Genomic DNA, 25,220 nt, shown 5'->3' with positions numbered 1-25,220 from the left:
CTTAATAATTAACAATTAATATAACTCTTAGACACTCGAACAAATCACAAATTTAAAATACTGCACTGCAAGAACACAATCACATTCATGAGCGAGCGTACTAAGCGTATTGTTGCTTCGCGCCTTCGAAGAAACCGATCACGAGAGCGGCAACTCACCCGCCTATACTGCACGATGGAAACAGAAGGGGAGGGGGACGGGCAGTTATGCGACAGGACAGCGTTAGCGGAACGGTCACAGGCTACCTCACGTAGCAGCGGTTTCTCCAGCGATGCCGCCTTGACAACTTGTTTCTTTTCGAGAGCAGAGAGCGCATATAAATCTAACGATTACCTTAATTTTAATTACTGTGGTAAAACTAATAATACAAAATTATTACATTATGTTATATTATAAACTTTTTCTTTTGTAATTTCCTTGGGCTACCGCCGGTAGCCCCGGTTGTCCGCAAAATACGCCCCTGGTAAATTCAACCACTTTACTACCTGGCTCTGTAATGTAGTGATAAAGTCGAAGACTTTGCTGTATGTGAACCCAGGTTCGAACCTAAGGTGAACTGATCTTTTTTTATTATTTTGGTAATTTATTTACATTATTTTAAATGCGTAATTTTATTTTAACCCGACATAAAGGAGTTTTTTTACTACATAAATAATATATCTGTAGTATTTTATTTATGCTGTCTCAAACAAAATTACCATAAAATTATGTGAATGTACGTACGTAAGCTCACTGAAAATAACAGTGTATTATTTCTAAAATATATGTCTTTCATGTCCGAATATGTGTTATTGCTAAATTATATCTGTACTACCGGTATCATGTCGTGAATGTAGAGTAGTATGTATGTTAAGCCTACTGAAAAGAACACATTCTTAATTTTTAAAATACGCTCCTGTTCACACCTGTGGAGTAACGGTTAGCGCGTTTGGTCGCGAAAGCAAGTGGCCCGGGTTCGGTTCCCGGTCGGGACAAGTTACCTGGTTGAGGTTTTTTTCCGGAGTTTTCCCTCAACTCAACATGAGGAAATGCTGGTGCTGGATCCTGGACTCATTTCACCGGCATTATCACCTTCATCTCATTCAGACGCTAAATAACCAGAGATGTTGATAAAGCGTCGTAAAATAACCTACTAAAATAAAAAATAATAAAAAAATACGCTCCTCTCAAAATATTATTCAAGCCCAAAAATGATTTATTGCGAGATTATACTGTATTTTGTACATGAAATAAAAGTGGCAATTAATATACAGTATTACGTATTTGTAAGATATAATTTTTCAAGTAATATTTAAAAAACCGGGTATGACATAAGCGGGTGTAAACCAGACAAGGGATACAAAATTCTCCAATCCTATTATACATATTTTTTTATTTACATATTGATTCTTTGATACGACTGATAAAGAGGTAAATTTTAACTCACTGTGATACACCAAGGGGTTCAGACTGGAAACAAGAGAATTCCCTATGTATCTCAACTATCTTTAAACGTCAAGCGAAAGCACACATAGAAGGAAATTACATTAAATTTGTGTCAGCACAGCTTTAGATCAATGTAAACATTGCGTCTACACTAAACAGATGTGAAGTGACCGAGGGGCTGTTTTTGTTTAGCTAAACTACAAGACAAAGCTAATTTAAAACAAAAACAGTAAGGCACATGATGACATCTTTTCTTTTCGGTGCCTGATATTGAGCTGTTTTAAATTGTGTTAATCTTGGCAGGCGTTTTGGCTAAAAAAGGGCATTAATTCATGTAAGTGACATTATGCAAAGATTCATCTTTAGAGATGAGGAAAGCTTAGTAAAGACAGTCATTTTTTTGAGTTGCCGAGATCCTCCTTAAGTCGAGAAGCAAAAAGAAAAACCCAGGCAACATCGGGTGCTTTTAGCTAGTACGAAATAAAAATTTCGCTCCTTCCGAAAAATTCTACTTTTTTAATGAAAACATATTTAAACATAAGATACAATGCATTAGCAAGTAGGGACATATTTTATATTAAATAATATTGCAATTGCATAGCAGTCATGTGGTCATTAAATATCTAACTAATACTATGTATGTTATGATACAGTTATTTCTGAATTTTGAGTTAGTTTTTTCTTGCAGTTCCCTTGTTCTACATATTTAGTTTCCTTCTACCAATCACAGTTCACTAATCTCGCAACATGGCGCTTCCAATCACAGCTGACTTAATTTCACAATATGGCTTCCCCAAACAACGTGACATCTTTTGTCCAACGAAGTGCTTCATAAAACTTGAATTTTGTACTTTTCCTACCATATGCATTTCTTTAAATTTTTTTCTTTTCAAATGCAATGCAGGTTCAGCTTTTAATTTTATTTGACGATATTTTCCAGACCTATATATAATATTTTTAATACAAAAATGTATTTCGATATAACGAAATTTCACTATAACAAACTAATTTCAGAGGTCCCTCGGATTTCGTTATACTAATATTTACTGTACTGTTCCACACCGTAGTGTTGTGGCATAAGGCATCGTGCCTAGAATTCGCGTTAAGATGTACTCTAGTTCGAGTCCTCATGAGGAAGGACTTTCGACCTGTAGCCTATATGGACCCTGCCCATCCAGCATCGTTATGCATTTGAAGACCTATGGTAGGTAACAAAATCCGATTTCGAAAACGAGTTATAATGGCTGGGTGAATGATCGTGCTAACCACAAGATATCTCCGTTCTAGTTGGGTGAATCGATCACCTCTGCTAAGACATGTGGACACGAGGCCAGCAGCCGGCTGTTCGGCTTTGGCCCTTCATGGGCTCTCGCGCCACGGATTTATTTTTTTGAATGGTATTGTGGTAATCTTCCCGCTTTCATTCGACCAATTTTTCTTTATCATTGTCATTGTAAAGAAGTGTCTGACCTTGTCAACAAACTCATTAGTTCATTACGTGTCCTGGTTTCATATCTGACCAGTTGCTTGAACTAAATACAGATTAAGAAAGATAAAAATGAGATTAAAATAATGTTGCAAACACAGTTCATTTTGAAAATAATAAATTGGAATGGTTTGTTTTCCTTTTTCTTCTTCACTAGGATACAACTTTTCCTAAATCGGTTAACTAAACTAGGTCTACATTAATCTCTTCGCTTAATCCGAATAGAAGGGATAGCTTATCTCGCCGCAAATGTTTCCATTTATGCGGATGACCATGCTTTAATGTATGCAGTATTTCAAATATACTGCCACAACTTTCTTTTATATTTGTGTTAGGAAGTGTATTGCAAGTTGGATATTGGATATCGTGAAGATATGTTGTTTTAACTGTGTTATAATTGTATTGTATAGTACAATGCAGGACATTTTTAGGCCTTTGTTAAATGTATTTTGATACTCATTACCAGGGAAAGGATTTATATGTAAATACATATTTACTTATAAAGCTAATATAATTTATATTTTGCATTATCTTTATGTTTCACAATGTGTAGGGTTGAAAAATCCTACTTTTATTTTCCATATTTTTCCATATTTTAGAGTTTAGTACATATTTTCGTTAATTTCCATATATTTTCCATATTTCATATAAAACAGTCCATATTATATTAGGTTTAACAATAAAACAAAACAAAATTCCATTAACTTTTAAAAATACATTTCAACAATAGAGATTTAAACACATGTTCAGTAATCCCTTTAACATCAGAGTTATTTGAAAATTAGCAGTCCTATCAACAATGGGAAAGTAAGTTACAAAACTGTATTAATTTAATTTAAAATTTTTAACAGACTTCAGTTGTGCAGCTCAACAGTTAAATGCCAGTCAGAGTACACATAGGTTCAGTTTTGTAAATCATACTATAAAGACGGTAAATATGCCAAAAGTACGTCATTCAGTCAATTTAAAATCAAAACTAACAAGTTACATTTCAGAATTTAAAGAAGATGGTTTATCAACTGACAATAAAATATTATTTTGTAATTTGTGTCAGTGTGCAGTATCATCTACACAAAAGTTCCTGGTGCAACAACACATTACAACTAGTAAACATCAGGCCAACAAACAACTAAATTCCAAGCAGAGACAATTGTTTTTAACACAACCAACAACATCGAATGTAAGATCTGAGTTTAACATCGACCTGTGCCGTTCTCTCATCTCTGCTGATATTCCTCTCTACAAACTAAAGAATAAGGTCTTCAGGGAATTCCTTGAAAAATATACTCAACATACAATCCCGGATGAGTCAACACTTAGGAAGACGTATGCTCCATCCATCTACGATGAGACAATACAGAAGATAAGAGATGAAATTAAAGATAGTTCAATTTGGGTTTCCATTGATGAGACTCCCGACAAAGAAGGTAGACTTGTTGGTAATGTAGTTATCGGTTTGTTAAGTGAACAATATTCTGAACGAATTCTTTTACATTGTGATGTTCTAGAAAAGTGCAATAACAAAACTATAGTTAAACTGTTCAACGAAGCTATGGGTATCCTGTGGCCAAAGGGTATTATGTACGATAATGTGTTATTCTTTATTAGCGATGCTGCCCCTTATATGGTCAAAGCTGGACAAGCATTATCTGTTGTATATCCTAAATTGACTCATTTTACTTGTGTGGCGCATGCATTTCATCGTGTGGCAGAAGTGGTCAGAGACAATTTCCCTAAAGTAGATTTGTTGATTTCATCAGTGAAAAAAGTATTTCTCAAAGCTCCCAGTAGAGTTAACGTGTTGAAAGAAATGTACCCTGAAATTCCATTGCCACCAAAGCCAATTTTAACTAGATGGGGTACATGGCTAGAAGCAGTTGAATATTATGCCGAACATATAGACTCTATTAACAATGTTCTCCTTGCATTGGACTCTGAAGATGCAGTCTCAATTGATACTGCGAAAACAGTTACCTGTGACATAAGTGTGAAGAATGACTTAGCTCACATTCAGCATACATTTTCATGCATCATAAAAACGCTCAAAAGTCTCCAAAATAGGCACCTTTCACTATCTGAAAGTTTTGAAATTATAAATAGTACTGTGGAACAACTGAATCGTGGTAGAGGTAAAGTTGCAGATGCAGTAAGAGCTAAGGTGGACACTGTACTTTCAAAAAACCCTGGATATGAAGAACTACAAAAGGTTGTTGCTGTGATGAGTGGTGAATCAACAGTGAAGATTAACTTGGACTTATCCCCAGCAGACATTGTGAAATTGAATTATGTACCAGTTACTTCTTGTGACGTCGAACGCTCTTTTAGTCAGTATAAATCTATCCTCAGAGACAATAGAAGAAGATTCACTTTTCAGCACTTGAAAGAAATGTTTGTAACCTATTGTTATGGTAACAGACAATAAAAATTGTGTTTTGTTGAAACTACATTGGAAGATAAGGTACGTCCATTATATTTTTTGTTTAGTTTGATTAAAATGTATCAATATTTAACGTACATAGTCATTTTTTTTATAATTTTAAGTCCATATTTAATTCCATATTTTGGTAAAAATCCATATTTAATTCCATATTTTGGTAAAAATAACTACATATATATTTACATATTTCATATATTTTTAGTCCATATAAATCCGTTCCCTGCTCATTACCCACTTAGTTCGAGGAAGAAGACTTGTCAACGTTGCAAAACTAACAGGAACGCACCGTATGATTTATTATGTTTTGGGTCAGTCATGAGTCTGAGTGAGGCCGTCTAAGCTTGGCGAGAACTATAGCTGGTTCGCAGTGGAGTGATAAGAAGTAGCATGTGAGATTTATGAAAGTAAAAGAAAGAAAGCTGTTGTAAAGGCAGCAGTTAAGGCGCAAGGATTTGAATCCCGTCTAGAACATGAATGTTTGTTAAATGACGACCTAAATTGTCTTATGGTATAAGCCCGACATCATCATAGAGTCTCATAGTCTTCATCTAGTATAAGGTGTAAGAAATCAAAATATTAGCTTACAAATTAGTCCTGCCAAAAGATATCCTAAAACGAGGCGAGGGGCAAGAATGGGCTAGCTGTTGTCTAAACTAGCTCCTTATTTATTCTGGAATCATCCCCTTCCATCTACGAATTTTGTTTACTAATATGCGGTGCACCTCTGATTGAAGTTCTGGCTGATATGTATATCTATTATCAGGCAGTACATCTCACTTGACGATATGTGTCAGAGGAAAAACAATTGTTTGTGTGCATCTGAAGTCTGATTAGTGAAATATGTAGCTAATCGGCGATGTATGCATTGAAGGGGGAAAGGAACTGGCCTCCCTACCCCTTTATCTCCTGGCCTAGCTGCCTCATGAGTGATGTCTTATTGATGTTACTTATGAGGTTTAAACCTGTCTTCGGACAGTTGACTAAACAACAACAATATGCGGTAGAGTGGGAAAGGAACTGGCCACCCTAATCCATTATCTCGTGGCTTAGTTGCCTCATGAGTGATGTCTTATTTGTGTTACTTATGGGGTTCTAACCTGTCTTCGTACAGTTGACTATACTCGGGCCGTTGTAACCTTGCACCTGACAGCGTTGCATAATGTTGGTAGCGAGAGATTCGATGCTCCCACAATGATGACTACACAATAGCTGACTTAGCGAAATTTACTATTCTGTACCATTACGTCAAATGGTAATTATTTTGTACCTCCGCTTTATATTACTGGCCCCTTATAAAGGGTAAAAGTTTTTGATGTCCACTCTATTACATTACCTGCAGGAATGGAGAGACTCTCATATGCGAAAAGATGCCTTCTCCTGCTCGTAAAATTGACGAATCCTTCGCACCAATTCTGACGTCTGACTGTTGACGCAAAGGATTGTCATTACCTGAGTTACCAGTTTCTTTTGCGACATTTCATAGCAGCACTACAAATTTATTTATAACACTAACACACAAATTAAACACGTGGTAGTAACACCGTGTAACACAGCATGCAGCAAACTATAGGGGAACAACTTACAAAACTCCGTTGGTCTGCGCATGCGTCAATCTTAAAGAGTGATACAATATACTATTCACCTCCTCCTTCCGAATTGTCAACCAATAACAGAAGAAGGCGTTACTCACGTAGACTTTCAATGAAGTAGAATATTTTCGCATTTTTTATACTTAATAATAATTCGAAAAGTAGTAGTCAGATTCTAATAAGGAAAAAAGCATGTTGAAGAGTATTATTTGCAGATTTCTAAGATGTTTGAGTCGCCGCAATATAATAAACGTAAGACTTCTTAATTGAGGTTTGTTTTATACTATTGTAGTGTGGGAAAATATGTTTTTGAAGCAGGAAATCAATCAACGATAACTTGTTTTTCTTGAAAAGATAAATGGGTAGTTGCAGTGTATGGAATCGTCTAAATACATTATACTTTATGTTGAAAAAAACATCTTAATAGAATGAGTCTACAAGATATTATGACTACTTGTTAAAGGTTTACGTCTGACTGCTTGCTGTCCGTTACGCAGTGCGCGCGTACATAAACATTAATCTTAACCCAACTGTGCTTTATTGTTTTGATTGGTTTCATTTACTTAAGTGCCAGACTAAAATGTTTAATCAGTTGTCTCCAGTCTTTTCAATTGGATTTCTGTAACAACGATTGTGTCGCCACCTTTTCGCAGAATATGAAAAAAACAAGTGGAAGAAATGTGTTGATCACGTTAAAAATAACTAAGAACAATATTTTTGTAGTGCTAATGTAAACTGACAGAATAATTTCGTTAGAAATTTAAGTGATAGCAGTGATGCATCAGATGACTTGTCAGTCAGTGCAACAATGGTTTAGATTAATGGAGGAAGACTCCGCCTCTAGCGCAGCAGTAAGGTTTAATAACCTCCTACAGCGGAGTTTTGGCAATTGTTAACCTATATTAACACAACATTGCTCCACGTAGATAGAAAATACTAGGTTCTGAGTGGTTCAGAAGGCTACCGCACAACGTTCTTCAATTTTTTCGTAGGAAAGTTTGCTAACGTAAATAACTATCTAGTGCAAGGTTAAAACGGCCTGGGTATAAACAGCAAGCAATATGCGGTAGGTGCTTTGGACCGCAGTGAATGGAGGAGGGAAGTCGTGCAAGAGGCCCGAACCCTCCAAGGGTTGTAGCGCCGAATATGATTATGATGATGATATGCGGTAAAACTTTGTTGTAATATCATCCGGCCTTAAGGCCTTAACTCTGCCAGCGAAAATAAAACATTCTATATCCAAGGACTTAAAAATGTTGTTACATACGAGTGTCTTTCTAACATATAAAATGTGTGACATAATGAGCAACTCTAGTATTCTGTCAAAAGAACGCAACACTGCGCATGCTCCGATCCAAAAGATTTGGTTCATACGATGAGATAATCGCTTCGCTTTTCTGTTTAAGTATTACATAATTATCTACGCCGAGGAGAAATTAAAACGCGAGAGATTACTATTTAAAATAAAATAGACAAACGTAAAAATCCTTTTAAAAACCTGAAATATGCTGAACAGCCGAGCAAATTGCACTATGTTAGAAAAAGTTACATTTTTTTATGCATGAAGCATAGTGGCCAAGTGGTTTAAAGATATGGGTTCGGTGGTTCGAATCCCAACAAGCTCAGTAATATTTTACATTTTTAAATATATAAAATATACTGTATATGTAGTAAAATTCAACCCTATAAATAATAGATCCCCTTTTCATTTGACTTTATATTAAGAGTTCCTAAATATTAGTCTATTGTCTATTAACCCGTAAGTGGTGAGGTATTTTTATAGTCACGTAACTGGTGAGGTGGGGATTGCACTTACCCCAACTTAGAAACTTGTATCGTAGCACTCAGATAATAATCAAACTGAATTTTTAATTTATATAATCAAGTACTTTTATTTGTTTTAACTAGGTTTTCTTCAAAATTAGGGAAGCAGGCAGCATAATAAGCAATGAAAAAGAAAAAAATATATATCTCCGCACATTACCTGGCGCAGGCTTCTTTTCTTACAATGGCTGGGGTACTCACAGTCACCACCTCACCAATTACGGGTTAAAGTTATTTACTGCATTTATATTTCCGCAATAATTCGCTTAAATTCTACTTCTATTGACTCATTTTAGTACACTGTAAGCATGTGGAATTCGGTACTTTCAATTAATGTTTCAAAGAAACAGTCGTCATTAAATAAACTGAAATAATTAATGACACATTACGTTTCTGATGGCCTAAAGGTAACATATTTTTGTAAAATATTTTGTATAACTGAACTGAACTGCGCCCGAGCACGAACTTCTGCTCTTTCGGGCTGCAATGCCAGGTGTAGTTGAAACCTAATGTATTAAATAAATAAATTTGAAAAAAAAAATGCTTCCAATGCGTATAGTAAATTGTCACACTTTCTCTCGTCCCACCGCTCGCTTGTGTAGAGGCGGGCACGTCGACTCTTCCTCCATATCCCCCCCCCCACCACCCTTATAATTCGAAGACAAATTCTGTAATCAGTTCATGTAAACGTTCAGCTTTCATTTGCTTCAGACTGACCGAGGTAAACGTTCTTCAGAGTATAATAGCACATCGTAAGAACGGAGTTCTCGCATATATTTAAAAAAATTAAGATACCAAAACCAGGAATCCAACCTGGGTTCCCGGGTTCGCTCGCTAGAGTTCTACCACTGACAGAGAGCTGGTGGCTACTGTCTAGCCTATCGTCGTGTTAGCTGAAGCGCTTCTGTGCTCAATGGAAATGAAACTTGCGGTTGTAAGTTACTTTACTGTAGCCTCTTATGAACCGTACTACAGATCTCTAAAACTTTTCGTTCGCTCAACAATAATAATAACATACGTCGTCAGTTAAGGGCTCGAAATTGACATTTTCACGAACCGGAACAGTCAGTTATTTTCGTGGACATAGCGGTGGTGAAGAGGACAACGGAATTAATGAACAATGGAGATGACTCCGAGAATTATCAAGTAAATATACACTATTATACATACACACAAAATCAATTTATGTAATAATTTTGGACATATATCTTTGGAAATTGTCATCCCTTTATCATATTTGCCTACACAGACGAAAACCACGAACTGTAGTCACTTCATTCAGCCGAAAAAAATATATATTACGACGAGGATGCCCTTTATCAGCTACCCTGTTCAACATCTACTTGGAGGATTTAGTGAAGAACTGTTTTCAGAACATGGGTGGAGTGATAGAGGAAGAAGAATAAAGTGTGTAAGATTTGCTGATGATATGGCGTTGTTAGCAGAAGAGATGATACTAAGGGATGTGCAACTGGAGCTAAATGACAGCTGTGAGCAGTATGGACTATCAACAAGACGAAGACCATGGTCATAGGAAGAAAAATAAAGACGCTAAACTTGCGAATTCTAAATGAGGCAGTAGAGCAAGTGGACAGCTTCATATACTTGGGGTGTATCATAAGCAGTAACATGGGCTGCTGTCCACACCTGTGGAGTAACGATTAGCGCGTCTGGCCGCGAAACCAGGTGGCCCGGGTTCAAATCCCGGTCGGGGCAAGTTACCTGGTTGAGGTTTTTCCGGGGCTTTTCCTCAACCCAATATGAGCAAATGCTGGGTAACTATCGGTGCTGGATCCCGGACTCATTTCACCGGCATTATCACCTTCATCTCATTCAGACGCTAAATAGCCTAAGATGTTGATACAGCGTTGTAAAATACTTACTAAAAACATGAGCTGCTGCCAAGAAGTCAAAAGGAGAATAGCAATGACCAAAAAAGCTTTTAATAGAAAAAGGAGCATCTTCTGCGGACCTCTGGAGAAAGAACCAAGGAAGAGACTAGTGAAGTGCTTTGTGTTGAGTGTAGAATTGTATGGGGCATAAACATGGATATTACGACGAAGTGAATAGAAGAATTTGAAATGTGGATATGGAGAAGGATGGAGCGTGTGAAATTGACAGACAGAATAAGAAACGAAGATGTGTTGGAAAGAGTGGATGAAGAAAAAATAATGCTGAAATTGATCAGAAAGAGGAAAAGGAATTGGCTGGGTCACTAGTTAAGAAGAAACTGCCTACTGAAGGGTGCACTGGAAGAAATGGTGAACGGGAGAGGAGTTCGTGTCAGGAGAAGGTATCAGACGATAAACTACATTAATATGGATCATATGCGGAGACAAAGAGGAAGGCAAAAAAAAAAATATATATATATATATATATATATATATATATATTTTAATAAAATGCACACATCCTTAATAATAATTTCCTTCGAAGCGTAGGCCTATATTAATACCAGCGAAATACAAGGTAGAGAGTTTTCGCACCCTCCCGGTATGCTAAATAGTTAACGCTATGTTGACGTCAGTAATGACGTATTTGGAGACGTATGTTAACATTCGTAAAACTTCGGAAAGAATTCATTATACGTTATTTCCCGCTCCTTTAACCTTTTTCATGTCGTAGCTCCTATGATTGTTAATCAGTCGCACTGTAATTTTTTAATTGATAGCTCAAAATCTAAGGAAGACATAGAAAAAAAATTGAAATGAATATCTGTTTTGAAAAAAAAAATACTAATGTCGATGTGATCTGTTCAGAATAGACATTAACACCTTCAAAAGTTGATAAGCAGTAACCTAAATTTTGTTTTTCACGTTAGATGGGGGTCAAAGCGAGAGAAATGTTGAGAGAGAATGGAAATTACTAAATTACTTTTAAAAGTGATCGCTACTTAAAATCTACTGTATAATGGTTACAGAGTTAACTTGCACCAAGTTAACAAAGGAGCGTCTTCGCTTGGCGGAGTAGTCACGAATCAACCTTTTTCTGTTGGAATTTCAACGAAAAATACTTTGCTGAGTCTTCTTGTACTTCGGTCTGAATAATTTATCCTTCTGAGCTGTTCTAAGTAGATGATTTGATTATCATCCACAGTGGTAAATCTCAAACGAAATGCCATGTTTTAACACTGAATTAGACCTAAACTTCATTCACGTCCACGTTATTCGGCTAGAGATAGCGGGTTCAGCTTTCGAAATAACGCGTGGTGAATGGCTCTGATTGGCTCTTTCATCAATGACGTTAACATAGCGTTATAGACGTTTAGCGCTCATCGAGAGTGCGAAAACTCTAATGATTCCCGGCCCTACACTTATGTCTGGAAGTTTTGTTTGCAAATTATTTAAAATGGACACTCAGGTTGTACAGTGACATCATTTTATTTTTACTTCAATTTTTATTGTACCTGAGTTTTTTAATGTACTTCACTCCCACCTCCCTCTACTAGTAAACTTCCAACCGTCCTACACACAGTACTTTAGTGAGTATAGTACGTTCCAGAAATATGTTCGCGTTTTCCAGTGACGAAAGATCTTTCAATATTGAATCATATTTTCCCACAGGTAATGTCGTCCGTTTGCCTACGTCGCATCCTGGTTTCCCCCACCCGCTTCTGCTCGCCCCTCTGTAAAGGCTAGTGACTGGGCTGTCTTAGCTCTTTTCTGAAAACATTAATTTCTGTTAGGAATTGGACGTCTACGTAATATTATATAACTGTTCAAAATAACTTAAATAAAAGGGCCTCGTTAAATAATTGACTGTCACGTGATTTCCACCCTTTTTACGACCCTGCGATATAATCACTTGGACGGACAGTATATAGCATGTCTGAGTAATTTTAACTTTTCAGATCGGGCAGGAAGTGAAGATTGAATTTACAGTACGTAAGGTATTCTTTTATAGAGTAGGTACAGAATTATTTCAACATGAATTACTAGTACGAAGGACGAAACTGGTGCCACCGGCGTAGCTCGGTCGGTTAAGGCGCTTACCTGCCGATCCGGAGTTGCGCTCGGGCGCGGGTTCGATTCCCGCTTGGGCTGATTACCTGGTTGGGATTTTTCTAGGTTTTCCCCAACCGTAAGGCAAATGTTAGGTAATCTATGGCGAATCCTCGGCCTCATCTCGCCAAATATCATCTCGCTATCACCAATCCCATCGACGCTAAATAAACTCGTAGTTGATACAGCGTCGTTAAATAACCAAGTAAAAAAAAAAAATAAAAAAACGAAACCGGTAATTGGAATTAGGTACAATAGTCTATAGTGCGATAATATGCACAAAAGAACTGGAGCCTGTATCGAAATGAACTGCCACCAGTTTAAAAAATGTGTTTAAATATCCATATTATGATTATTTTTCAATTTAACTTCATTCTTTATAGTGTACGCTAATGTGCTGTAGACAGTATAATATACACTACATAATGAATACGTCTGAGTGGATAACTCAATTCCTGAGTAAAAACACTTATTGTTAATACAGTAGACCTACTGTATTTTGATTAAACAAAAACCTAATGAAAATTATCAAACTCAAAATCGCGATATTTCTTAGTTTACGTAAATGGATGAACTACTTTTCTTCCCTCCTATACCTAGTAAAGAGATTTGTTTGTATTTTACGCCAATATCATCGAACTCCAAACATGGAAGGGGGTAGCAAACGGTGTTTCCGGTCCTCAACCGTTAATCCAAAGGTATAGTCAGGTTAATATTATAAATGTTAGTAAAAATAAAATGATGTCCCTGCTCGTCTCGCTACCTACCAGTGGCCCATGACATCTGATCATTAGTTCGATATGGGGTGGTAAAGTGTTGCTGAGTTCCGGTATTTTTAATTTCATTGATGCCACGCCATTTTTCAGAACCTCAACGATGCTCAATGCAGAATCAAAAATATCAAAGGCATGCCACAAGAGTTTTATTTTTAGTAGGTTATTTTACGACGCTTTATCAACATCTTAGGTTATTTAGCGTCTGAATGAGATGAAGGTGATAATGCCGGTGAAATGAGTCCGGGGTCCAACACCTAAAGTTACCCAGCATTTGCTCATATTGGGTTGAGGGGAAAACCCCGGAAAAAAACAACCAGGTAACTTGCCCCGACCGGGAATCGAACCCGGCCATCTGGTTTCGCGGCTAGACGCGCTAACTGTTACTCCATAGGTGTGGACCCACAAGAGTTTTATTAATTAGCGAGAGCTTATACGAATGCTGTAATACAATAAGGCAGTACCGACGGTGCCGATAATGCCTTTGTCAATATTTTTAGCAGTTTAATTGAAAAATGTATTCAAATATTACATATGTTATATTACTAGCTAAGACCACACTGTAGCCTGGCTCTTACAGTAGTGGCTAGAAACATTTTTGTTTTGTAAATGTAATTTGTACTTACTAACTAGTTAAATAAATAAAACAAAATATTACATGTATTAAAACGAACCAGAACCGACTATAGCCATTTTTTTACAAAACGGAACGGAATGTTTCCTGAAATTTGCGAACCAAAACGCCGCGTCGCTTCAATCCATTTCGAGCCCTGCTCCCATTGTACAGCACAGGAAGGAAGGTGAAAAATGACAATTTTGACTTCTAGATTAGGTCCATATTACAGTTCTTACGTTTTTACTTTATATTTTGCAGTGTTTTATTGAAATTATACTACATTCTAAATTTAAGTTCATTAACATGTCAGTTACATATTTGCACAGAGCGTGCATTATAACATGTTGCAGATACTCGCCAAACTACGCCAATTAGAAGTGCAATAATTATTCACTTTGATCTACTCTACTCTACTCTGCTTGCGCAATACACACTTTATAAATTATGTTCTTAATTTGCGTCACAGTTTCGCAGGTGCAGCATGTCAGTGCGGAATATAAAGAGAAGTTAGAAGTCGGGAACTTATCGGGAAGTGCAGATACTACTTCTCAAGAACAATCTTAGAGAAGTCTTGTCTCAGAAAATTATACTGAAAATGAATGGAAATGATGTCATATGAAGGGTTCGGAACCATAATGGGCCAAGCGCCATTTACTAAAACCGTAGAAAACAAGGGTTAAAATGAAGTTATTACCATAATTCAATGGAAACATATAGCAAGTAATATAAAGTATACACATTAAAACTAAATGATATGTCAATCTTCATTAAACTATGGTATTCACTTAACTTTAACCCTTGCTTTCTCCGTTTTTAATAATTGGCGCTTGGCCCACAATGGCTCTGAACCCTTCATATATGAAGGAAGATACATTTATGTAATATTAAGCAAAGCAGAAAAGCACGTGTCTTATCAAAAACTAATTGATACCACAGAATATTTGACGCTATACAACTGGTGTCGTATAAACCGATCTCGTTATACTAAAGTCCATTTATATGAACTATTATTTAATACGTTTGCTTAGAAAGAAACACTTTCAGCTTTCCCAACTACGGAACTACCTCACTGGACAAAGCATAACTAACACAGAGCGAAAACAAAAAGTTAAATTAAAAGAAGAGAACAGGAAAGATTACATACATACACAAATAACCAAAATAAAAAATTAGTTGTTGGACTTGTTGGATACCAATACTGAAAAAGATATATACAGGGACATCATTTTATTTTTACTTCAATTTTTATTGTACCTGAGTTTTTGAATGTACTTCACTCCCACTCCTTCTACTAATGAAGTTCAACCGTCCTCCACACAGATCCAAGACCGCATATACAGTCATAGTAGTCTTACGGTCATAGTAAACAGTACGTTCCAAAAATATGTTCGCGTTTTCCAGTGACGAAAGAGCTTTCAGTATTGAATCATTTTTGCACAGGTACTGTCGTCCATTTGCCTACGTCGTATCCCGGCTTCCCCCACCAGCTTTTATTCGCCAGCTAGTGGCTGGGCTGTCTTAGCTCTTTTCTGAGAACATTAATTTCTGTTAGGAATTGGACGTCTACGTAATATTATATCCATACAATAACTTAAATAAAATGGCCTCGTTAAGTAATTAACTGTCACGTGATTTCCTCCCTTTCTACGACGCTGCGACGTAACCACTTGGACGGACAGTAGATAGCATGTCTGAATAATTTTATCTTTTCGGATCGGGCAGAAGTGAAGATTGAATTTACAGTACGTAAGGTCTCTTTTATAGAGTAGGTACAGAATTATTTCAACATGAGTTACTGATACGAAGTACGAACCTGGTAACGGTAATTGGAATTACGTACAATAGTCTATAGTGCGATAATATGCAAAAAAAGAACTGAAGTCTGTATCGAAACGAACGGCCACCATTAGCAAAAATGTGTTTAAATATCCATATTATGATTATTTTTCAATTTAACTTCATTCTCTATATTGTACGCTAATGTGTTGTATAATATACACTGCATAATGAAGACGTCCGCATGGAAAGCTCATTTCGTGAGTAAAAACACTTATTGTTAATAGTGTACTGTATTTTGATTAAACAAAAATCTATGAAAATTATCAAACTCAAATCGCGATATTTCCTAGTTTACGTAAATGTATGAACTACTTTTCTTCCCTCCTATACCTAGTAAAGTGATTTGTTTGTATATTACGCCAGTATCATCGAACTCCAGTCGTGGAAGGGGGTAGCAAACGGTGTTTCCGGTTCTTAATCGTTGATCTAAAGGTATAGCCGGGTTAATATTAGAAATGTTAGTAAAAATAAAATGATGTCCCTGTACAATATAACACAAAAATTCTGTGAGTACATACGTCACTTCTTACTCTCAACCACTGGACGGCTAGAATAAAATTTCGTTAATTTTTATCCAAAATAATTCGCTAGCTTTAATTAATCCCTGGAAGTTTTGAATGAAGCAGTCTTTTAATGCAGTCGTAATTTCTGAAAAACAAAAAGTTGTTGGAAACGTATAGACTATTCCGTTCAATCTGGCAGTTTTTTCTTTAAAAAATTATGATAAGTCGGAGTCAGTTTTGAATTAAATTAAACAAAAAGTTGTTGGAAACGTATAGACTATTCCGTTCAATCTGGCAGTTTTTTCTTTAAAAAATTATGATAAGTCGGAGTCAGTTTTGAATTAAATTGAATTTGAATTTAATATGACTCATAATCTTTTGTAAAAATAAAAGTTTGCATTCATGTGCAACATTCTCGGATGACTTGACGCAAAATATAAAACAATTTGACGATCAACTGTTTAGCATAAATCGTTATACACACAGCACATAGACTAGGGTTGCCAGGTGTTCCGTATTGCACGGAATGTCCTGTATTTGAGGCCGATAAAACTTGTTCCATGTGAAATCCGTATGGGAATATGGGACACTAAAAATACCGTATTTACGGACATTCTGTTATACAGTAGATAGCCAACGGTTTTTTTTTTTTTCATTTATTCTTTTCTCTTATTGTTTGTATGCATATCGCTGTAGAATTATGAAACACTCTTTTATTAGCAGAAACGTGACGACGAAGCAAATAAATTTGAAATTCTAGCTGCCTCTGTTTCAGTTAAAAGTAATTACTGTATATTCCCAAGCAATATATAGCTGTGCATGATTATTGGTACAGTAAATTGTTGGACTGTGTGTAGTAGACTTATGTAAGAAGACGGGAAAAATGTTTCAAACCAAAATGAGTGTTTCTCCTTCGTATGAAATAAAATAGGACGTGTTGCATTACAATTTATTCCTTATACTCTGCTTTAAGTGTGCTAGTATATGCTCTGAGATGGCTCTCTCTCCCTCTCTCTCCCCTCCTCCTCTAGTCAAATGTTGCAACAACTAACCCTAACACAGACAGACATTCCAAAAATCAAATTTTCGATACAAGTATCAAGGATATTAAAAACGTATATTTCATTAAAAATCTCGAAATCAATTTTTTTAATCATCGCAATTGTGTCTGTATAATTCTTGTAATAGCAGACACCTCAAATAGTAAAATTTTATTAACAGTTATTTTTTATGCATATGAAAGTTACAGAGATGAAATAGTAAAACAGCCATTTATAGCTTAGAAACATCCTTGCTAACCTCACAGAGTGATGGCAACCAGAACCTGACCATTGAAAGATTGTTCTGAGTGTGCATCAAATTGGAATATAGCGCTTACAATTCTGGAGTGCAGCCCATCATTTGTGTGTGTGTGGGCGTTAAATGCAGTAAGTGTCATGTTCAGAGAGGGCAGCCAACAACATAGTGGCGAGCCAAAGTGCATTTATTATGCATACAGAATGAGATCTGGCTGAAATGGTAAAATATTCTAATTTGAAGGAAACAAGATTCCTTCATTAATTCGTACAGGAGTTTAAGTCTTAATTTAATGTGGAGAAAAGAATATATTCTAAACTATGCTTGCACCAAAAGCATTCAAATCCAGCTTTCTGTGAAGCTGATTTGAATAATTTCAAGGAAAAAAGCATTCAAGTTTCAACGAACAAAACAGTGATACAAATTTAAAATCTAATCAAAAACTGAACACTTCTGAATAACGTTAACGTCCACTGAGCACCATCACACTTGATGACAGTAAAATTTCGAAGTTTTAAATAATATCAGGAATTATTAATGATATTTTCAAATATAACAAAGTACGAAAGAGTAGAAGAATAACAATTATACAACATACTATCCCTTTCTCTGTTAATATATGGCTGTGAAACTTCACTATTAGAGCCAAAGATAAATCCAGATTGAAATCTGCCGATATAAAATGTATGCGAAGAACAAGCAGGATACCATTGGCCTGACTTTAAACTAAACGACAAAATGTTGTAAAGACCTGAGAGTAACTCCTCCCCATTATGGATAAAAATAGCAACGTACAAACGAATTGGAATGAACATTAAATCAAATTTTCAAATCAAAATTTCCAAAATTAATAATGAAATAAGGCCTACTCCAAATGGAAGAAGAGACCAGAGCCGAGTAACAAAGAAACTGACGGATAATATTGCAAAGACAGCATATGTCCTTGGAAGCTTAATAATGATGATAATGATCCCATGTCATGCAAAAATTCTTCCACCGTTCTGAACTTGATCTAAAAGGCTCATTGTATGAAAAGCAACATTCAATACACGGCGATAACATCCTCAACAACTTCACCCATCACTTTCACTAGGCCTACTGTTCCTGTACAACATTTTAAAATTCTAATGTAAATACTGTTACTGTATAAAATACCAATTACAAAGAGGTACCACATTTATTTCAGTTTTAAAAAAGGTCTACATGACGTACGTCACTTGTAAGTAGTGTTCCTATTTGTATTAGTCAGTAGTTGAAAACAAATTCTCTTATAAATTATTATAGTAGAGCTTCGATTATCAACGTTAATTCGTCCCACAAAACTAAAATGGCTATCGAAATTATGATAAAATTATTTAAACTCATGTTAATATGGCAGTTCGTCCCGAAAATAAATTCTACCCACACGCAAACATCTTATTTTCAGTTATTATTTTGTACAAAATGATGTACCTATTACAAGAAATCATTCTTTAACAAGATTGCATAGATTTAATTTCATAAAAATTTCTAAGAATATTACACGTTTTATAGGATTTCAACAGAAAAATTTGATATTTGTTGTAAAGCTCCATAAACACTGAAAAACGTGTTTGGATAGTATGCAATATTTACCAACGTTGATATTAAAGGTAATATACACTACTGTTTGTGAAAAGTACAACACCCAGAAAGAATGGCCCAAACGACTCAAAACTCGAGAGATGTGTAGAACAATGTACTACCAATAATTGATTACGTTTCCAAAGAGATGGCGTACAAATACAGTGACGTCTCTTGTATCATCAGCAAGGTCAGTGTTATGCCTTGCTCAGTCAGTTCAGAGCTTCCAAACGAAGTGAAAACGTGAAAGCTAGTGCAAGTATGCCTCGTCAGTGTAAAAGGACGCAATATCAGCACGTGAGTGAGTTCGAATGGTTGGTCTCCGGGAAGCAGGTTTGTCATACCATGACATTTTGGCTCGTACAGGGAATGCTTCTACGACAGTGATGAGTGGATAGAAGAGGGTCGTATGCAGAGACGAGCGGGTACTGGACCACGTAATATGACCACAGCATGGGATGACCGCTATCTTGTCTGCATGGCCATGACAGACCATACAACTTCATCCACAGTGTTGAGTCGACGTTGGAGTACTGCAACAGGTGTGGACCTGTCTGCGTCAACGGTCCATCACTGCCTTTTGAGGCCTGGACTAATGGCTTGCATGCCGTTGTGTCCGCTTATTGTCCAGAAACCATCAACGTCTCAGACTACAATGGGCACGTGAACGCCATCACTGGCGTGTTGAGTGGCAAAATGTAGTGTTTTCGAATGAGTCCCGCTTCAACTTGTCCTACAATGACGGCCGCATACGTGTTAGATGCTACCATGGTGAATGCAATCTGAGTGCCTGCATTGTTGAGCACCATAGCGGACAAACGCCTAGTGTGATGGTTTGGGGCGTTATATGATACAATATGCGATCTCGCCTCATACGTATTCAGGGAAATCTTAACAGCAACCGCTACATTAGGGAGGTTTTAGAGTCCGAGGTACTGCCCCTCTTTCAGGCAACTCCACATGCCATATTTCAGCAGGACAATGCCCAGCCACATGTGGCAAGGATTGTGCAAGCCTTCTTCGAAGGACGGATATCACTGCTTCCCTGGCCTGCACATTCGCCAGACATGTCGCCCATCGAACATGTCTGGGACATGGTTGGTCGGCAACTTGTTCGTCATGGTCCTCCAGCACCCACTCTTGATGCTTTGTGGATTCACATACAAACTGCGTGGAGGGCGATTCTCCAGGGATATATCCAGGCCTTCTTTGATTCCATGCCACGATGCTTAAAGGCTCTGATTGCAGCACATGGAGGCTTCACATCATACTGAAATCTCACGGTCACAGATCAAGTACAGTTCTGTAATTCTAATCATTTGTGTTTTGTCATATATGGGTCATTCCACAGTAAGTGATCACTTTGCAGTGAAAAAAAATTTCATCTTATAGTTTCTTGTTATATGTCACTTGAAAGTTTATTTCATGTAGTTTGAAGATATGTGAATCATAACAGCTGTTTCCTTTCGGTTCACCACTTTTTTCATGATTATACTTATGGCAGTCAACAATTTCACGTTAGTCACAGGACATACTTTATATTTTTTACTGTTTTTCAAAATCACAAGTAATATAATTTGGCATAATAGCTGTAGGGTATAGAATAATATCAAATATATTCAAACCTGAACACACTATTAGAAATTATCTTTCATATTTGCCAATAGCCATGGTGTCCTGTAACTAACATTTTTTAATTTTAACTTTGCATCTGGCAACCTTGGAGTTGCCTATGATGGCAATACTGCATTCAATGATAGGCTTTCAACATCGCTGCTTGGTGTTGAATTAGTATTCAGATAAGTTTAAATTTACGAATATGAAATTATTTTGAAAATTCATGCACTAGGTTGTTAGTCACAGGACATTTTGTTAGTCACAGGACAGATACCTTAAATAAAATGTCAGAGAGAAATAACTTAACCCAGATAAGACTGACGTCCTATATATAGGACGGAACATTTTATTTTTTTAACATTGCTGTGTAAGATTTTCATAGTCGGCAATCATGATACCATAATCCTTATGTGTTATAAATTGCCTCCAATTTTTTTTTCTTATATTTAGTCTGTCATAGTCATTGTTATTAACATATTTGTGTGAAATGTCCGGTGTCCTATATATAGGACGTCAGTCTTATCTGGGTTAAAAGAATTGAATTTATATGTAACATATTTTTGGTTAGGTTTGATTGTGACTCTAAGTAAGCCAGCGATTTACTACATCATGAGGGTCATTATGGCTTCCTAGCAGATTCGAGCTACTTCGAGATTGCCTATGACCAGTAGCAAAGCGTGACAAAAATTTTGGGTAAGCTGGGCTGAAGGCATGGTGATCTAGGCCGTGCTTTACATCGCTAAAAGGTAAACGAAACGCGGAAATGCTCCTGTTTTTAATTAACTAAATTCTAAATTGATCTTCTCCCTTCTTCGAAAATGTTTGGGAAAGCTCAGCTTACCCTGCCTACCCTGAAGCTTTGCCACTGCGGCTATGACAAGGGCGCAGTAGATGGAGTTGATGCAGAAGTGAAAAGGATGGTGTGGCTGAAAGTTTTGAGAGGGCAAGCTGTAGTAAATAGGTACTGAGAAGAGTTTGCTGTAGTGGCTGGTGGAGACTTGAAATCCAAAATTGTAGTACTATACTTTGCTCCAAAACATGATGGCCTTTCCTCACAGGGTCACACCCTTCACCACTTAACTCTAGGAACGTGCAAGTGATAAACACTTAGCTGAGTTGCCAGTTGTTGAAGTCGTTGCCATGTTGTATTTCTGCCACATGCATAAGGATTGAGGAGAGGATTGGGTTTGTAAGAGTTTACCAATTCCAGGAAGAGAGGCCATCATATTCTGGAGCAAAGTATATCTGTTTCTGGATATATTAAGATATGAATCATGTGCAGAGACTAACAGGACGACAGAAAATAGGAAAGATTGGGGAATGCTGGGTTTGCAGTGAAAGACCTGCCCTTGGGCAGAAAATTATGAATGAATGAATGAATGAATGAATGTATCTGGAGAAACCATATAAAAGGAAAAGGAAGCATTTGAAAGGCAATGGGAAATTATGGAAATAAGAATAGTTGGAGGTACAAGGACATTCCATTACATCAGGCCTGGGCAGTCTCCTGTTGTTCTTGAATTTGCACAGAATTCAGTATTCATTGAAAAGACACAATATGAACTTCAAGGTAAAAAAATTGAGGATATCCTGATAAGTTTACGGCTAAGTTTGAAATGAAACCAACATAACTTGCAGCTCAGTTCTTAACTAGTTGGGTAGTTTAGTAATTAGTAGGCCTAGTAAGTACAATTGGCTAATTATTTGTAGTGTTGCAATTTTCATGAACATTAGTGTATTAACAGTTGACACTCTTCGAGTGCCTACATCAAAAACACAGTAGACATAGGTCTACAGAATGATCATGTACAGATAGCCTAAAAAAAAAATGTTGTTACCAGACAACATTTTTTACATTACGGTGACTGCATTAAAATTAAAATTAATAATGCAATGCAATATAATAGTTACATTATGCAAAAATAAGGGAAAAAAATTCTCGAAGAGAAAAAAAATATGGGAGCCGGGAGACTGTTAAAAATTAGGAACAAATACAGGAGATCCCAGGAAATATGGGAGGGTTGGCAACCCTAATCACAACACTATCCCCATACTTGAAAAATGTTTCAGCAGCACACGCATGGTGTTAATTCGACCAGTGTTCCATGCAGACTGTCAAGGGTGAGCTATACGGGCGGATAGTAATGCTTCAACCTGCACCACAAACATTAGCACTCTAGGTCGCTGTACAATAATGATGCACATTTTATAATGGATCATTGTTTCTGCCACACCTTGTAAATAAATGTAGCCTACTGTGATGTCACTTGTAATTTAACTAAAATAAATAGCATGGTTATTAATAATATACAAGATCTGCATATTATTTTATTTATCAGAAAAATACAACCTCATAATTTAAAAAAATATTTGTAACTTGTAAATGTTTGCTCAGTCTTTAGTGTAATAGGTTTCTGGGCTATTTCTTAGCTAAAACACATTGGAATGGCATTCTGAGTCCATTCGAGATTTCTCTACTCTTAAATGACATTCTTCAACCTTTCAATTTTATGTCTTGTAACTGTTTTAAGACTCATTATTGAGAGTGTACTCTGAAAATTATTTTGTTAAAAAAATACTTCTAGACAACATGACTGTCAACACATCTCCACAGAATCATCAATAAAGATTCATCACCTGCAGTAATTCCTAAGACCAAAATGATAAGAGTCACCTTTTCACTATTCAGTCACTAAATCATAACATAGTACAGATGTCAACCTTACAAAAAGCTACTGGAGTACCGGTACCAAACAATTATACCTTAAGACAAAGAATCATCATCATCATCATCAATCATAATCATCATCATCATCATCATCATCCAAATTAAAATAAGTTTCAAGCTTTATGCTGATGGGGTTTTTAATTTGTCTGTTTTATAAAGAGAGATTTTTACTTTAGTTTTAAAATCTGAGTTCTAACTTTTATTTTTTCAGGCGTAAAATTGCTCATTCCATTTTGCTTGGGGAGGGGGTGGCAAGATTTCTGAGGGAAGACCTTATAAGGTGTATTGTGTAGCGTACTGGCTCTCAATTTCCTCTGATATGATCTATTTTCCATAGATAAACTTGGCTGTAAATAATAATTAGTCAATGCTATGATATGCACTGAACATATTTGAAAGTTAAATATTTTGTCCATTCTTAAGTATTTTCTATTATTCTAAGACACAAACAGAGTTTATACCAGGGTTTAATTTCTTTCTTTTTTATATGGTCAAGTTTACCCCGCTTTACAGTAGTGGGTCTACCTACATTTCCAGTTTTCACACATAGGCTCAGTTTTAACTTCTTATTCTACTGATAAGATAAGTGACGCCTGTGACTAAAAATCATTTAATGTCGGAATGTGTTTAAATTACATGCGTTAGTAATTAATATTAGATTTAAAATTGGTTTTTGAAAGGGATCAACAATGACTGCTTTGTACAGTATTGATGAATTTGTGAACTTAGGAAACATTATTTGATTTTTAAATTAGTTCTTGATATGACCTATTTTGTATAACATGTTGACTAATGGCTGAATTTTAAATACAAATACGAACTTTCGTTTTCTGGATTGCACGCAAAGAGCGCATTATTTGTAACTTTAAAATTAAGACATTTAACTTATTTATACTTTAGATGACGTAAGTTGGTACATGTAATTAATTAATTTGCACAGATTTGCATAAGATACCTGTACGTAGCCTCTGAAATTAATTTCTAATAGGCTATTAGTTTTATTACTTGTAGTTTTAGATTTATAAAACTCGGCAATTAGAAGTGATATGAGTATTAAAATAAATTATAACTCGCTAATTCTGTAACAGTGAAGTGTTCTTCACAAAAGATAATGACTTTCTAGCTTGGCTTGGGGGCGTCTGGAACTTTGACAAAATTTGTAACCAAAAGCAGAGATAATTATTATACTCGTAATTATTTTCTCCGAATTGTAGACGACTAGAATCTTGCACTTTACATCATTCCTTTTATTCCTTTATCTGATATAAGAAACAAAACAATATCGTTTCATTTGATTCGGATTAAAAATTGTCGTTTTGTGTTGAAGATTTGAAACAAAGACCCCTCAATTTTTCTTGCTAAAAATGTTTTTCTTTGTTCATTTCCGGAAGTATTAATTCGTAGACAATGAATATAAACAAAACCCGTCCGTGGTAAGTCGCTGTACATGGCTAAACAGATGGCATATTCAAAACGTCATTAGC

At 36.1% G+C, this 25,220-nt stretch overlaps 1 protein-coding gene across 5 annotated transcripts in view; it reads left to right on the top strand.

Moving 5' to 3' along the window:
* The window catches only part of LOC138713485 (solute carrier family 35 member C2), a 113,551-nt gene that overhangs the window by 23,155 nt on the left and 65,176 nt on the right, over positions 1 to 25,220 (top strand). The gene's annotated exons all lie outside the window — the stretch shown is intronic.

Source organism: Periplaneta americana, chromosome 14 (genome assembly GCF_040183065.1).
Source record: "Periplaneta americana isolate PAMFEO1 chromosome 14, P.americana_PAMFEO1_priV1, whole genome shotgun sequence".
Classification (NCBI taxonomy): domain Eukaryota; kingdom Metazoa; phylum Arthropoda; class Insecta; order Blattodea; family Blattidae; genus Periplaneta; species Periplaneta americana.
The sequence above is the reverse complement of the archived record's forward strand: the minus strand, read 5'-3'. Positions and strand labels throughout refer to the sequence as shown.